Source organism: Bactrocera neohumeralis, chromosome 6, assembly GCF_024586455.1.
Source record: "Bactrocera neohumeralis isolate Rockhampton chromosome 6, APGP_CSIRO_Bneo_wtdbg2-racon-allhic-juicebox.fasta_v2, whole genome shotgun sequence".
Taxonomy (NCBI): Eukaryota; Metazoa; Arthropoda; class Insecta; order Diptera; family Tephritidae; genus Bactrocera; species Bactrocera neohumeralis.
The window spans coordinates 37,033,435-37,050,544 of record NC_065923.1 but is presented as its reverse complement, the minus strand read 5'-3'; the positions used below and the strand labels follow the sequence as shown (position 1 = coordinate 37,050,544).

Here is a 17,110-nt window from a genome sequence, read left to right as displayed (position 1 = left end):
ACTAACGGAAGGTTTCAAGACCGGAGCATACTCTTATAAATCCCAAAGTGGTGATCTACAGGCTAATGTTCAGAGCTTACTGAAGTTATAGAGGTCTACTATCGACCAGATTTTCACCATGCGCCAAGTCTTGGAAAATACCCATGAAAGGAGAATCGACACACACCACCGCTTCGTCGATTTCAAAGCAACTTTTGAATTTGGATCCTCGCTATGTCTGAATTTGATATCCTCGCAAAACTAAGACGGCTGTGTAAGCTGACGTTGAGTAACACCAAAATCTCCGTTAGGATCTAGAAGAATCTCTCCAAGCCATTCAATACCATGTTTCAGACAAGGGGAGTCCCTCTCGCGTGACTTCGTCAATCTATTGCTGGGGAAAATGATACGAGCTGCAAAGCTAAATAGAGAAGGTACAATCTTTTATAAGTGTGTACAGCTGGTGGCGTATGTTGATGATATTGATATCATTGGCCTCAACAATCGCGCCGTTAGTTCTGCTTTCCCCAGACGGGATACGTGTATTAATATTCTTAGCGCGAAAAGTTAATTCAAATATTTGATAATTTGCCATCGACCTGTATTTACATACATACTTATGTTATAATATTTACGAGCAAGAATACTTATCTCTACTTATGTCTAGTGTTTAATTATTTTGACAAGTGATACAAATGGAATTTCTCCCTTTCATTAATTTATTTCTATTTTACTATTTATTCTCTATGTATACGAATACAAATTGTTTTGTGTAGACTTGAGAAAATGGTTAAATAAAAGTTAACAAAGCTGTTGAATGGACAAGCAAAAAATTTACATGACTATAAAAACTAAAACCGTGAAAGCGTTTTTGCTTAGAAACAGTTGCTGTTCAATTCTTTTAACTAGTTAGCCCATTTTTAGAAAACTGAAAAAAGATAAAAAAAACACAGTTAGTACAATTGTAGTCATAAATGAAGCTCATTATTAGCAGAAATCGTTTAAAACAAATGTATATTTCGAAATTTCAAATTAAAATTTGTTTGAGTTGACGAATCTCTTTTTACACCAATTTATGGTGACAGCAAAGCAATTAAAATAAATTATGTATCACGCTTGAGATGAAAGACTCAAAGATTGTCTTCAATAAGGCCACTTTTTTCAAGTACACAAGAGCGATCTGTTCAAGATTTGGATCCTGTATGTATCCAAATTTTACCTAAAACTAACACCACAGAATAGCATATGTTATTTCATTTGGAATCATTAGATATGATTGAGGTGGGCATTCCTCTATACTCAGTTCAAACCTCTTTTTAAACACATATTACGGTAACCGTGCATATGAAGTAAAATATGAACAGCTAAATAATTGAAGGGTGTTTTCTTAGACGTGTAGATGAGTGCCATTCACTTGAGAGTGGTCAGAAAAGATTCCTCCGGCAATTATTAGCAAATCGTGCAAATATATTAGGCCAATATTTCGTTGACATAATCGCTCGGCAGAGTCGGTAAATCGAGCAACCATGAATCGCAACAATTGGAGCTGTGTCCATTCAATTTATGGAAGATGTTCGGAAAGGAACTTGGTTTGTAAGCTTATAAAAACCAACTCGTTTAAGAATTGAAACCGAACGATCATCAAGCGCGACACACGTTCGGAGAATGGGCCCATAACGAGATGGCCACCGATTCCGATTTTCACAAACAAATTTTTTTCAGCGATGAAGCTCACTTGGCCCACATTTTTTCAAATATGAAACTGGCCATAATGTTATGTAGTAGTCAATGTGGGATGCTGTAGAGCCATGATTAATGACTTTTTCGTGTTTGAATAGGAGGATTTTGATGTGGGCGAACTTTGGTTCGTTAACATGCCATTCAGCGGATGAAACAATCAATTTATTGCAGTAAATTTTTAGTGAGCGTATTTTCTCAAGTCGTATGCCAGTAGCGTGTCCTCCAAGATCGTAGGATTTACACTATTTTTCTGGAATTTTGTGAAGGGGCTTATCTACGCAGATAAACTCGAGGGGAAAATGTTTAGTCGGATGTGGTGAGAAATCAGAAATGTTGACATATTTTAATGTTACATTATCTACAACATTATATTATAACTAAATTTTATTGTAAATAAAATATATGCATATCGTTCCATTTATTATAAAATATTCTTTACAATGGTTTCATAATCTTCCGCTTTTTTATGCAAAAAGTTTTATCTCGTTGATATTGTCTATTATTTCCCTTTCAGCTGCCTAATATAAAATATCAATTCGGTAATGTTGGTTTTTTTATTATCTCCGAAGAAAATGCATCCAAAGCGTTGACTAGAATTATGAAAATGTGTTCATCTGTGTTTGCTCTCTCTCTTTCTAACCCGCTCTCACCATATATTATATGATTAGGTATTCAACAATAAATAACCACTAAGATCCAGTTCTCAATGTCTGGTTAGCAGCCATCTATCAGTTAACTTCTGGTTAAAATAGAATATTCTTTCCCAATTCTTTCTCGGTTAAGTTAACCAGAACTTAGTTGACAGATGGCTACTAACGAGACATTGAGTAAACGACCCTAAGTTTATTAGTGTTGATAACATCCATTTTTATTTCAAGGAAATTATCATGTACCCTTTTTACCTATGTATATTTTACCTTCAAACATTTACTTGTTTAACATTTATTTATTTGGTTAAACTTAATATAAGACAACTCCATTATTCACGTTATAACTGCTCATTTTCATTTATTTTTCAAACAGTTACTTTTGATCACTTTATTTTTTCGCTATTTACGCTTATCAAATTGAATCATTGAGCGTTTTCTTTTATAATGTTTATCACCATTGACAATTTACCGTTTTATTACAGAATCACGCCTTAATATTGTTCAACTTCCAAATATATATTTACATATTTGTTTCGTTGTAAATGACAAATTCTGTTTTTTTATGACCACAAAAGTTCGTTAAATTTTACTTTTGCAAAACACGATTTTACTTATCGAACCACCCATGCTTCTACATTTCAAAATACGCTAAATTTGCTTATTTTGTTACGAGCGCGTATAAATAGCTCCTCAGACGGAGTGCCGATCTTCTCGATACAAGTTCAAAACTTCGACTGCGATCCATTAATGGTTTTTGGCGATTATTGCGAGCTGAATGCCGATTGCCACCCTCAGGAGGCGCGAATGCTCGGCAAACATATCTTTGCTGCTTTCGCTATGGAGCGGCCGCTGCTTGCGAACATACATACGCAAATACTTACATATCTAAACGCAAAAGTACGCACACGCTTGCAGCTATGTACATGGACGCAACCATACATATGCAAATGTATGTACTGAAAACATTCATTACGAATGTGCGGGAAAACGAATGCGCCCGATTTCCGTCTGCGAAAATCCTCTGCTGTTATGACGTCACAAAAGCAACATGTTCTTGACAGAGTAGCGGTAAGCTGCTGAACCTAATAACTTACTATTGCTTCTTAAATGTTTAACCATACATACATACATACATATAAGTGTATGTACATTCATAAAGTTTTTGTATTTTGTTGCTTTTTTCTTATTTACGAGTGCAACATGTTTTGTGTTTGCATTCATATTTTTCGTGTTTGTTGAATTCTTTTAAAGTTTTTTACATATGTTCATATGTTTATATATGATGTATTTGCACACAAAACATATTTATATATAAATATTATTTGTTATTACATGTATGTACTTATTTATTCACGTTCTTTGCATAATCATAATATTCGTATACATACATATGTATGTATGTATGTACATACATATGTACACTTGATATTGATCTGAATAATTTTTTGGTTTAGACAATAATTTCTGTTTCTTGGCAAAAAAAAAGACGTGTGCAAGTTCAGGCCGATATCTAAAGACTAGTTCACGTATATGCAGTTAAACGGACGGACGGACAGACATGACTAAATCTACTCAGCCCTTCATGTTGTTCGCTTATACTTATACCCTGAACAGGGTATATTAAATTTGTTACGAAGTTTGTAACACCCAGAAGGAAGGATCGGAGACCCTATAAAGTATATACTCGTATATAAATGATCAATATGTTGAGCTGAGTCGATTAAGCCAAATCCGTCTGTCTGTCTATATGTCCGTCTGTATATATACTAACAGAAACGTTTTTTTTGCATATTTATATATAATTATTCGGAATTTTTATTACATTTGACAAGATATATTCATTTGTACTTATTTATCTAGGGCACGTGTAATCTCCGGTGTTCAGATCGGTTAACTATAGCATATAGCTGCCATACAAAATGAACACATAGTTATTAAAAGAAATGCACCTGTATACATATTCGGTGCAGCCGAAGTTAACGTTTTTCTTGTTATTTTTGCTCAGTATTGTTTGCCATTTCAGCGTGATCTTGATCGAAAAGTGAATAATCATTCCCATCTTGAGACCCAGCTTCATTATTGGATTATATTCGACCGGATAGACTACGTCCAGCACGCAGTGAAGAAAATAGAGCATATACATACATATATACACGAAGACCGTGGAGAGTCGATTCGGCGCCGTTAGCAACAACTCGGATTAACGAATGCAACGACTTGGCGCATTTTACGTTGAGAACTTAAATTGAAAGCGCACAAACTGAAGACGCTTGACCTTCCCAAGCGATATCCCTTCGCTCTATGTGCTCTTGAAAAGTTCCAAGAATATCCGACGTTTTCGAGCCAAATTGTATTCAACGATGAGGTATATAAACAAGCAAAATTGCCGCATTTGAGATGAAGACAACCTAAAGAGATTCAAGAACTCCCATTTCATCCCGAAAAAATAACGGTTTGGTGTGGTCTGTGAGCCGGTGGAATCATCGGTCCATATTTCTTCAAAAAGGATGCCGATGAGAACGAATCCGTCAATGGCGATCGTTAGTGCGCCATGATAACCAACTATTTTATGCCTGAAATTGAAGCTCGTGATCTCGGCGACATAAGATTTCAACAAGACGGCGCCATTTCCCACACATCGCATCTATCAATGGATTTATTGAGAGAACACTTTCGGTGAACAGATAATTTCACGTTTTGGGCCGATCGATTGGCCACCAAAATCGTGTGATAGTATACCGTTAGACTTTTTCCTGTGGGGATATGTAAAGTCTAAAGTCTATGCAGACAATCCCGCTTCGATACAGGCCTTGGGGGAAAATATCATAAGTGTCATTCGCCAATTACCAGTCGAAATGCTCGAATGAGTCATCGAAAATTGGACTCAACGGATGGACCAGCTAAGATGTAGACGCAGCCAACATTCAAAAGAGATAATCTTCAAAAAATAAATGCCAAAGAATGTTCTTTCGTATGGTAATAAACATTTCTTATTAAATTTGAAGTTTCTGTATTTTTTCTTTAAAAAAATAAGAAATCTCGAAATGATCAGCATTTATATACAGAAAGACAGATATGACTAAATCGACTTAGTACGTCATGCTGTTTAGTTACATATGTATATACATATATGTATATGTATATATTAAGCCTTCGACGTTTATTTCTGGGTGTTACAAACTTCGAGGCAAACTTAATATACCCTGTTCAGGGCAAGCCCTCGTTGATATTCGTTAATCGAATATGCGAATAGTTCCAGCCCTTATATTGTACATAAAAGCCTGTTATTGCTTTGCTTGGTATAAAGATTTCGGAACACAGGCACCAACCACTGTTCAATTCGAAGCAGATAAAAGTGCCGTCGTAAATTTTTACTCATTGCATTATTAATAGCATTGCGCTGATGGGCGAAGAAACCTTCAAATTGTAAAATCAACAATAACCGCCAACGGCGTCATGAAAGCATTGCTAAACTATTGAAAGTTGAAAGGAAGGGCTTACTTTATTTGTATAAAATTTCGCATGACTGCCAATAAAATAATTGTACATAATTATCTGCAACAACCGGAATATTTATATTGATACAAATAGATAAAGAATTAACTCTCTATTTTGTAGGTTCGCAAACGTAATCAGCAACGAGCCAAAAACAAACTTTCAATATAAATGCAGGCGGCCAAGCAAGATAACGTATGTAAACAATGAAACTTAAAGGGTTCAAATATACAACTACATAGTATATAAATAAGTAGACACACAAATATACACATACATACAAAAACATATACAGATTTACATACATACATATATGAGAGTTTATTTGCAAGCAAAGAAAATTTTTACCACGTTCATTATGAAATGAAATCATGGCATGAGGTCGAAGATATAAAATTAGTAATCACTTAAAGCTGAACAGCAGAGTTTAACTTACATACATATATATGTACGTACATATATATAAAGCTCTACACACACACATACATACGTATATGTATATCCGGTAGTAATTAATTTCACCATTAGGGCGGCAACTGCAAGCACTCAAGGAAATGCTCAAATAAAGCGCATACAAGCACATGCTTCTTTGCTGCGAAAAAATACCGCGCATACCTACATGCATACATATGTACCATATATTTATACAGGCTGCATACAATGTTGGAACAAATGTGAGCATCTAGGGAAGTTGACACTTTAAATAATATATATGTACATATGTACATATATACTAAATAAGTAGATATGATGTTTCTACGCTGATCATGAAATCGGGTTTTCATAAGCGTCTTATGTGATCAGATCAGGGTGCCTCATAAAACGGCAAAGAAACGTTCCGACAGGAATCTTATCTAAAGGGTGTTTTAGACGTGTCTTTTTTAGTGAGACAATACTTTTTTCGGAGTAGGTCTCTTTATCAGCTGTTACTTGATTTATACTCAGTTTGATATTTCCTAAAATCAACTTGTGCAAGAATTGAAGCCGAACGATCGTCCAGCGCGTCGCACGTTCTATTAATGGGTCCAAAACTAGATGACCATCGATCCTGATTTTCACAAGAAAATTTCGTTCAGCAATTAAGCTCATTTTCAGTTGAGTGGGTGCGTTAATAAAGCACATTCTTGCCTTTTGAAGGGATCAACACGCCATTGTTTAGGCGCCGTTAAAGCCTCAAAAAAGTAATTTTCGTGCCTGAATTGTTGATATGGATGACCTTAGGTTCCAATAAGACGGGGCTATATGCCATACAGCCAACGAAACAATAAATTTATTGAAGGCAACTTTTGGTGAGCGCATTAGCTCGCGTCGTGGGCTTATAAAGTGGCGGTGTTCAAGATCAACCGATTTAACGCCGCTGAACTATTTTTTGTGGAATTACGCTTTTGCTTTTCTACGCAGATGAGGCAGAGACGATTGACGCCTTGAAAGATATTATTCGAAGCGTTATTGCTGATTTACGACCCCAATTATTACAAGTGATCCAAAATTGGATTTTAGACTGGAATTTATTCGAGCCAGCTGTGACATAACATTAAATTATTTTATTTCTTCTTGAAAGCAATACATACGGAAATCTAAAAAGCACCATTTACCTATTATGTAGACTCAGAGTATTCAGCTAAGAGCTCTTTAAAAAAAAAAAAAAAACAAAGTAAACACAATATAATCGTGGTACTTAGGTTTTTTATTGTCTTATTGTATTCTAAAACACATCTACAATATTATCCAAAATTTTCAAGTTGCTACCGGTAATAGTTTCGGAGATTCAGCCCTGAGAACTTGTGCGCTCGAGGCTAGCTAGGCTAAGTGCGCTGTCTTAAAACGCGTTTTTTTCGAAACGGTGTTCTTGAAGTCGGTTACTAAGATTCCTCCAGAACTACTCAACCGATCTTCACGAAATTTTACACGAATCTTTAAGATACGAAGGATTTTTCTTCGTTTAAAACTATTTAAAAAAAATTCTCTTTTCTGTAACAATAAAAAATGTTAATAAAAATATTTCATTTCTACATGAGAAACAAATTGTTGAAAAAGGCTTTTTTTACCCGAGGAAACCCATGTAACCTCTTAAAAAATTTATTCATTCTCATATATTTCTCAATACTGTACCCTGAATATTTGTTTCTGAATATGCAATTATTTAATTTATGGTAAATCTTTTATTAATAAGAAGAGTAAATATTTTCATTTGAGAATGCCAAGCACGAATTTCGAGTTTTGGGTTCAGGGTATTTTCCTAACTTTTATCAATTAGTTATGAACATATGTACATAGATGCAATACTCCACATATACAATGTAAATATAAGCATGTGCATATGTATGTGTGGAAGACTTATTTAAATACGGTTGTCATGTAAAACAGTAAATAGCATTTTCGTTTATTGGTTTTTGTGATAAATATGGTATTTATTAAGTATGTTTTGTGTGTGTGTGTGTGTGTGTTGGCGCGCGGAGAATCGCTGTCATATGCTAATACCCAGTCCCAGTGTGCCATAATTAAATTATCAGCGCAGATAATTCCAATTATTAAAATAAACACCAGTTTTGTGCCGTCTACAAGTGCGAACCAAATAGTCAAATCTCTTATATTCCCCAAAGCTTCTGTGACATTTTCCAATTAGCACGATTTTTTGGCTGATATTTTGACTCGGCCGTGCGAAGTCATATAACACAGTTGTACTGAGCCATATACTTATGTATATATGTATGTATATGTACTATATTATGTATGTATGCATGTACTACATATGTATATATGCATTTATATGCGAAGGTATGTACATAGCAAAATATCTATGTGCAAGCCACACAATAAATATGTATGTAGTTACATACATACATTTATACACAAGTTCGCATATAAGCTAGTGAATTTGCGGCTACTTGTGGCTTGGCCGCTTCAACGTTGACGACATTGATCGCTTGAAATCAGGAAAAAATATTTGACAGTTGTAATTATGATAAGCAGAGTAAATATGAATAAATATTTGCCGCTACTTTTGGCATTAATAGTGTATTTGCAGACGGACGTATACATGTCAGCACATGTGCACATATGTATGTATGTATTTATGTTTGTCTAAGTATTTATTGCCGTATATGTATGTATGGAAAGTGCCTGTGCATATCGAAAATTACTCATATAAACGCCAAAGTCAAGGTTGTTATCAATAATATTGACACGTATCGCTGCATGGCTTGGCGAATGCGTACAATTTTTTCGGGGATTTGGGTGTGATTTCGAACAACTATTGTAAAGATTTTCACTAATTCCCCTGCACTCAACAACAGTTAGTAAGTCCACGTTAGAAAGCAAGTAATCCGCCTGATCCCGATTTTTATACTCTCGCAACAAAGTTGTTAAGGAGAGTATTATAGTTTTGTTCACATAACGGTTGGTTGTAAGTCCTAAAACTAAAAGAGTCAGATATAGGGTTATACATATATGTATACCAAAGTGATCAGGGTGACGAGTAGAGTTGAAATCCGGATATTTGTCTGTCCGTCCGTCCGTGCAAGCTGTAAATTGAGTCAACATTGAGATATCATGATGAAACTGGGTAAAAGTATTTCTTGGCTCCATAAGAAGAATTTTCGCTTGGAATATCCAATTGGCGCCACGCAGCGAAAAGAAGAAACGACTGGCGCGCTGTTGTTAACTCGGCTATAATCGCGTAAGCGGGCAAAAGGTTATTTGGGCAAAATCGGCCACTGCCACGCCCACAAAATGGCGGAAACAGAAAACTTATAAAGTGTCATAACTAAGCCATTAATAAAGATATTAAAGTGAAATTTGGCACAAAGGATCGCATTAAGGAGGGGCATATTTGGACGTAATTTTTTTGTAAAAGTGGGCGTGGCCCCGCCCCCTACTAAGTTTTTTGTACATATCTCAGAAACTACTATAGCTATGTCAACCAAACTCTATAGAGTCGTTTTCTTCAGGCATTTCCATATACAGTTCAAAAATGGAAGAAATCGGATAATAACCACGCCCACCTCCCATACAAAGGTTATGTTAAAAATCACTAAAAGTGCGTTAACCGACTAGCAAAAACGTCAGAAACACTAAATTTTACGGAAGAAATGGCAGAAGGAAGCTGCACCCAGGCTTTTATTAAAAATTGAAAATGGGCGTGGCCTCGCCCACTTATGGACCAAAAACCATATCTCAGGAACTACTCCACCGATTTCAATGAAATTCGGCATATAATATTTTCTTAACACCCTGATGACATGTACAAAATATGGGTGAAATCGGTTTACAACCACGCCTTCTTCCAATATAACGCTATTTCGAATTCCATCTGATGCCTTCTCTGTATAATATATACATTACCAATGATGATAGCGGAATAAAACTTTACACAAATACGGTATTTGAAAAATATGTAAATGACGGATAATGAAATCTCGATTATCACTTTATCATGCGAGAGTATAAAATGTTCGGTGACACCTGAACTTAGCCCTTCCTTACTTGTTCATAAGAAAATTAAGTGTAATTACTCTAGATAATTAGTGTTTGTTTAGTGATTCGAGAGATATTGTACATACGAAGGTATTATTCGAAAGTATTAAAATAATTTCAAATTTCTTTAAAGTCATATTTTTCACTAAATTAGTTCGAGTAAATATGAAATACAAGGTGTGTCCCAAAATTATCCGATTTTTATATTTACCTATAGAAAATTTGAAGAAGTAAAATAACACATTTATCCTCTTTTAAACACACCTAACTTTAAGTGTTAAAATTTCAGTCGTTTCAGTAAAAGAAAACCAAGTGATCCATTTCGAGGTTCCCTACCGAAAAAACACAGAAACTTAAAATTTTGGGAAATCTTTACTATCATTCGAAAGAAGAATTTTTGGAACTTATTTTTTGAGGATTATATTTTTCAAATGTTGGCTGAGACATACAAAATTGTTAAAAAATGTATGGCGCTGATTACGTGAGACGTGTCAAGTTTATACGTGGTCCAGAAGCTAGCAATAGTGCTGAATTGGTGGCAAAAGATGCAAATGGTACTACCAGAGTTATAGCTCATGGATTAAATACTAGCAGAAATACATTTTGAAGAATTTTAACTCAAGAATTGGGTAAAAGATGAAAAAACGCATATCTCACATCAAACACTCTTCTCATATATCACCTTGGGACTACTTCCATATCCAAAACTAAAAACAAATATTAAAGGCTGATAACCGAAACTGAAATCTATATCCTCCAACAATCTAGGAATTCGCGTTATTTGATCGTGCCAAACGTTAGATTGAGCTTAACGGAGTCTCTTCTGAATAAATCATAACTTTCAAAGGGTGATCTATTTCTACATTCTTAAAGAAAGAAACGGAGAAACTTCAAATTTAGTGGGAAATCTTTATTATCATTCGAAAAATCATTCTGTATAATTAATTGCTTTAAGATTATCTTTTTCAAATGCTGGTCGCGGCTACGTCATTTCGACTGGTAACTAGCGAATGATCCACCGAGCCACAAACCACAACAAACCGTTTTTACTCTGGATGTAATCGCAGCTCTTGAATTTTATTTAGTTGCTCTTCGTCCCATATGCGGCAATTTTGCTTCTTTACATACTCAATGAGACAGAAATGGATCTCATCGCTGACCAATATTTGGCTCGAATACGTCGGATATTCTTGGAAAAAAGCGCATAGAGCGAAGCAATGGGAAAAATGCATACAAAAATATACATCCAACTTATCCGTCAAAACAAATGCCTGAAGCAAGGCGAAGCAAAAGTTCTATGTGAATCAGCCAAAAGAGCTTTGCAAATATTATATTTACAGTTAAACGTATGATTTAGTGGATTGCCGCATTTTAAATATATTAACTCCATTTCATTGAATGAAATTTTAAAATATTATTCTCATACAAAACAAGTAAGGAAGGGCTAAGTTCGGGTGTCACCGAACATTTTATACTCTCGCATGGTAAAGTGATAATCAAGACTTCATTATCCGTCATTTACATATTTTTCAAATACCGTATTTGTGTAAAGTTTTATTCCGCTATCATCATTGGTTCCTAATGTTTATACTCGTATTATACAAAGAAGGCATCAGATGGAATTCAAAATAGCTTTATATTGGAAGAAGGCGTGGTTGTGAACCGATTTCAGCCATATTTCGTACATGTCATCAGGGTGTTAAGAAAACATTATATACCGAATTTCATTGAAATCGGTCTAGTAGCTCCTGAGATATGCTTCTTGGTCCATACGTGGGCGGCGCCACGCCCATTTTCAATTTAAAAAAAAAGCCTGGGGGCAGCTTCCTTTTGCCACTTCTTCCGTAAAATTTAGTGTTTCTGACGTTTTTTGTTAGTCGGTTAACGCACTTTTAGTGATTTTGAACATAACCTTTGTATGGGAGGTGGGCGTGGTTATTATCCGATTTCTTCCATTTTTGAACTGTATATGGAAATACCTGAAGAAAACGACTCTGTAGAGTTTGGTTGACATAGCTATAATAGTTTCCGAGATATGTACAAAAAACTTAGTAGGGGGCGGGGCCACGCCCACTTTTCCAAAAAAATTATTTCCAAATATGTCCCTCCCTAATGCGATCCTTTGTGCCAAATTTCACTTTAATATCTTTATTTATGGCTTAGTTATGACAATTTATAGGTTTTCGGTTTCCGCCATTTTGTGGGCGTGGCAGTGAGCCGATTTTGCCCATCTTCGAACTTAACCTTCTTATGGAGCCAAGGAATACGTGTACCAAGTTTCATCATGATATCTCAATTTTTACTCAAGTTACAGCTTGCACGGACGGACGGACAACGGACGGACAGACAGACATCCGGATTTCGACTCTACTCGTCGCCCTGATCACTTTGGTATATATAACCCTATATCTGACTCTTTTAGTTTTAGGACTTACAAACAACCGTTATGTGAACAAAACTATAATACTCTCGTTAGCAACATTGTTGCGAGAGTATAAAAAGGTTAAGAAAATATGATAGGCATCTCAATAATAAAGTTTGGTTGAAAAGGTAGTAATAAATTTATAACATATAATATTCAAGTGCTATGAAAATATAAAATCTGGAGACAACTTTTTGGAAGCTGTAAGCCGGACAATTTAATTGAAGAAATTACTAAATATATTGAAGAGAAAAAGAAAGTAATTTTTCTATGAAATTGAATCGCTAAAGTTAGTTAATACCGAGTTGACAGTTCTTGGCTGGATATAAATTTGGGTTCGATCCGGTTGCGTTGATTCGACAGATTACATACCTTCCATCCGTCAATAACCCATAAACTACAGCACAGCTAAGGATAAGGTTATTAAAAAGTAGCTGGCTTTAAACAAAATAATTCTCAGATGACATATGGACTCAATTATGCTTTTTCGAATCTTAAAGGAGTGATTTGCCAACCGTCAACAAAACGACAAACATAATATAACTTATACGTGACTTATACATATTTTGCATATACTATTGTATATACAAATTGTTAATGACACATTTGCAATTGTATGCAGTTTCGACCCCGGATATAGAAAAGCTTGCACAGTAATATACGAATAGTTAACACTCTCAAGTAAACACAACCAAGAGCCCTTGACACTGAGATACTTAAGCAAGTATTGCATTATTTTCTCATTACTTTTCATATGTGTACATATGTGTTATGTGTATATACATATGTAGGTACGCATATTCATCCCATTGCCTAGAAATATAGTATACAAACGGTCTTTGTTCTACTGAAGCCGAATGCGATTTTTATAAAGTTTTTTCTTTTTGTTTAGATATGTATATGTATTGAGCACAAATAGAATAAATTAGTACATATACATAAGTATATGTACATTGTACTCGGAAATATTTTGTCGCCACCAAAGTAATCCCCATCAGATTTAATACATTTATGCCAATGAATTTTCCAAACTCATAAACCCATGTCTCATCGGCAGTTATAATGCATGTCCAAAGAGACCAGTTTACGGTACACTTTTTGAAAAATATTCAACTTCATCGGGACGAGTGAAGTGGAGCCAAACCTAAGCTGGTCTTAAATCAGTTTCGAGCCCGCGATTTTTAAGGCGAACTTTAGGAAATGGGAGATATGTGACATACCTGTCAAATCTGGCCTCATACCGATAAATGATCAATATATAGTATGTAATATCAAAATTTACCTACGTATTAAATTTGAATATCTCAAAACCTGACAATTAAATTTTTATGCTCCCTAAAAAACTTCGCCTTAAAAATCGCTGGCTCGAAACCGATTTAAGACCATCTTAGGCGAGTTTCTTCAGAATGATCCCTAAAACATTTTCCGCATATGCCAATTTTTCGTTTTTTGGCTCCCTGTAAATCAACCCGCTCTAATATACATACGTTTTTACAACTTACTGTTATTAGAACAAAGTAAAGCCTTTGTGCTATTATGCCTGCTAAAAATTACTAGAAAATTATATATGTATATGAATTTATAAAGCTGTTAACATAGCATAGGTATAAATATGTTATCGTGCCTCAACTACTTTTTGTCAACAGGTTGTGCTCGTATAAAAATGGCCTTTTACATATTTGACAGAAATTTGTGGGCAAATTATGGAATTGATTAAAGAATGCTACGGAAAATTCTTGAAGGTTTAAAATTAAAGTAAATAAACCGCCGAGAAGCATTCAAACTTAAACCTCAAAATTTGGGAAATTCTGACCTTAGCAATAAACAAGGCAAACGTTAATTTCGTTTGCACGTAGTCCTTCACAGATGCGAAAGATTCCTCACAAGAACTTGGCAGCTGCATGCTATGTCCGATATCGGTCGTGGTCAAAATTTCAGATCAATATCTCAAAAACTGCGGGACTAGTTCGACAAATACAGACGGACGTGACAAAATCGCTATGCTGATTGTTTATGTATATATTTTATAGCGCCTTCTGGATGTTACAAACTTCGTGGCGAACTTAATATACCCTGTACAGAGTGTACAAATATATATATTTTTAATTTTTATATTTTTTAATCAGTAGCCAAAAAAAACTGCATTGAGAATATATGGGTATGCCAGAATGAATGCTTTATTTTTTGCATCGTATTTTTTCTCATGTCAACAATTATAACCCCCCAAAGCACACCCTTTAGTCGGCTTTCTATGTTAACGTCTGTGCTTAGCGCTAATTCCCTTAAATCGTTTACTTTTATGTGCAATGATGAATGGTTACGATAATTAAAATTCGGATTTGATTAAATCTATATGACAACAATAGGTTTAAAGTTCTTATATCTTCATACAAATACAGACGTTCTATATTTGATACAAATACATACGTATATGTACTATATATATTTGATATCAAAATTGTTAAAAAAAGCTATATATCGGACATATGTATGTACGAACTCTTTTGAGATGTATGTATACATAACTAAGTATGAGTAATTTATAAGTCATACCGATTATTCCTTGTCTTATATTACATATATTTATTTTCTTTTTACTTGATTAAGCCGGTAATACCTTTTCCTGTGCTCATTTGAGTTCAATGATATTAGATACTCTAAAGGTAAGTAATGGGAACAAATACTATGTACATATCCTTTTCAATTCTGAGCGTTACTCTCTGATCTTGAATTAATCATAGGGTTGCTGAATATATTTATATAACGGGTGATCCAAGTAGAAGTACTTCTTTCAAAAGCCTTTTTTTGTCAGGTCACGCGTGAGTCGTGTCAAGCTGTAATGCTATTTTTGTTCAGTATTGTTTCTGTAAAGAATGTGTTACGCGCGCTTCGCGCTTGGTCAAAATAATCGGCTTACTGAGCGAATAGTAGGCTTCAACACCATCACCCATCTTGAAATGGATAATATTTGACTGAATAAACAACGTCCAGCACGAAGAGAAGAAAATATAGCAGCCGTAGCTGAGAGTCCATGTAGATAGAGAGTGACGTATGGAGCGACTTGGTGGATATAAGGTCGAGACCTTAAATTGAAAGCGTACAAAATACAGCTTGTGCAAGAACTGAAGCCGCTCGACCTTCCCAAGCGACATCGCTTCGCTCTTTGGGCTCTTGAAAAGTTCCAAGAAGATCCGACGTTTTCGAGCCAAATTTTGTTCAGCGATAAGGCCCAATTCTGGCTTAATGGCTATATAAACAAGCAAAACTTCCGTACTTGAGATGAAGAGCAAACTGAAGAGATTCATGAGTTGCCATTTCATCTCGAAAAACAACGGTTTGGTATGATTTATAGGCCGGTTGAATCAGCGGTCTATATTTCTTCAAAAGCAATGCCGGTGAAAATAATCGTCAATGGCAACAGTTATCGCGCTATGATATCTGACTATTTGATGCCTGAAATTAAGGCTCGTGATCTCGTTAACATTTGGTTTCAACAAGACGGCGCCACTTCTCACACATCACATTAATCAATGGATTTATTGAGAAAACACTTCGGTGAGCAGATAATTTTACGTTTTGGGCCGGTCGATTGGCCACCAAGATCGTGTGATATCACACCGTTAGACATTTTTCCTGTGGGGATATGTAAAGTCTAAAGTCTACGCGGACAATTCCACTTCGATTCAGGCCTTGAGAGAGCTACCGAAAATTGGACTCAATGGCTGGACCATTCTAGATGTAGCCACTGCCAACATTCGAAAGAGATAATCTTCAAATAATAAATGCCAAAGAATGTTCTTTCGAATGATAATAAACATTCTCCATTAAATTCAAAGTTTCTGTGTTGTTTCTTTAAAAAAGTGGGGAACATCGAAATGGACCACTCAAAATTTTCCAAAACTCCAAAACTTTTCCGTTTGCTACGCTTTTCTGGTAATATGCAGGGTGGTTTTATAGACAAGTGGTTTAGAAGAAATAAATCACACATAATTAAATGTTTTAGCCAAGAATTTAGCTTTATTATGAAGATAAGGATTTGTCATTATCTTTTAAAAACGATATCGGGCCTATCTGCGTAGATAGGCGACTTCAAAAAAGCGGTGCTAAATTTCACGATCTTGGAAACCACAACCCATGACGAGTTAAGAGCATTAACGGTAATTAGTTTTCAATAAATTGAAATTGTTGAAGCTAAAGATTGCACATACTTATGAACATCCTCCAATTCAGATACGAAAAACTCGTTAATCATAAATCTACAACGTCCCTCGTTCACTGTAACATTCTGGCTGTCTTCATTTTGTAAAAAAATATTGACCAATGATTCCCTATACCCCTAGAGCACAGC

General features: G+C 35.2%; 1 protein-coding gene across 2 annotated transcripts in view; it reads right to left on the bottom strand.

Moving 5' to 3' along the window:
- The window catches only part of LOC126761387 (uncharacterized), a 33,451-nt gene that overhangs the window by 6,981 nt on the left and 9,360 nt on the right, over positions 1 to 17,110 (bottom strand). The window contains exon 1 of one of the 2 annotated variants that reach the window (XM_050477498.1): positions 2,839 to 3,085. The exons of the other annotated variant lie outside the window; for it this stretch is intronic. The gene's annotated coding sequence lies outside the window, so the exon portion shown is untranslated. Of the gene's footprint in view, positions 1 to 2,838; positions 3,086 to 17,110 lie in introns of those variants that run through there. 2 annotated transcript variants of the gene reach the window in all.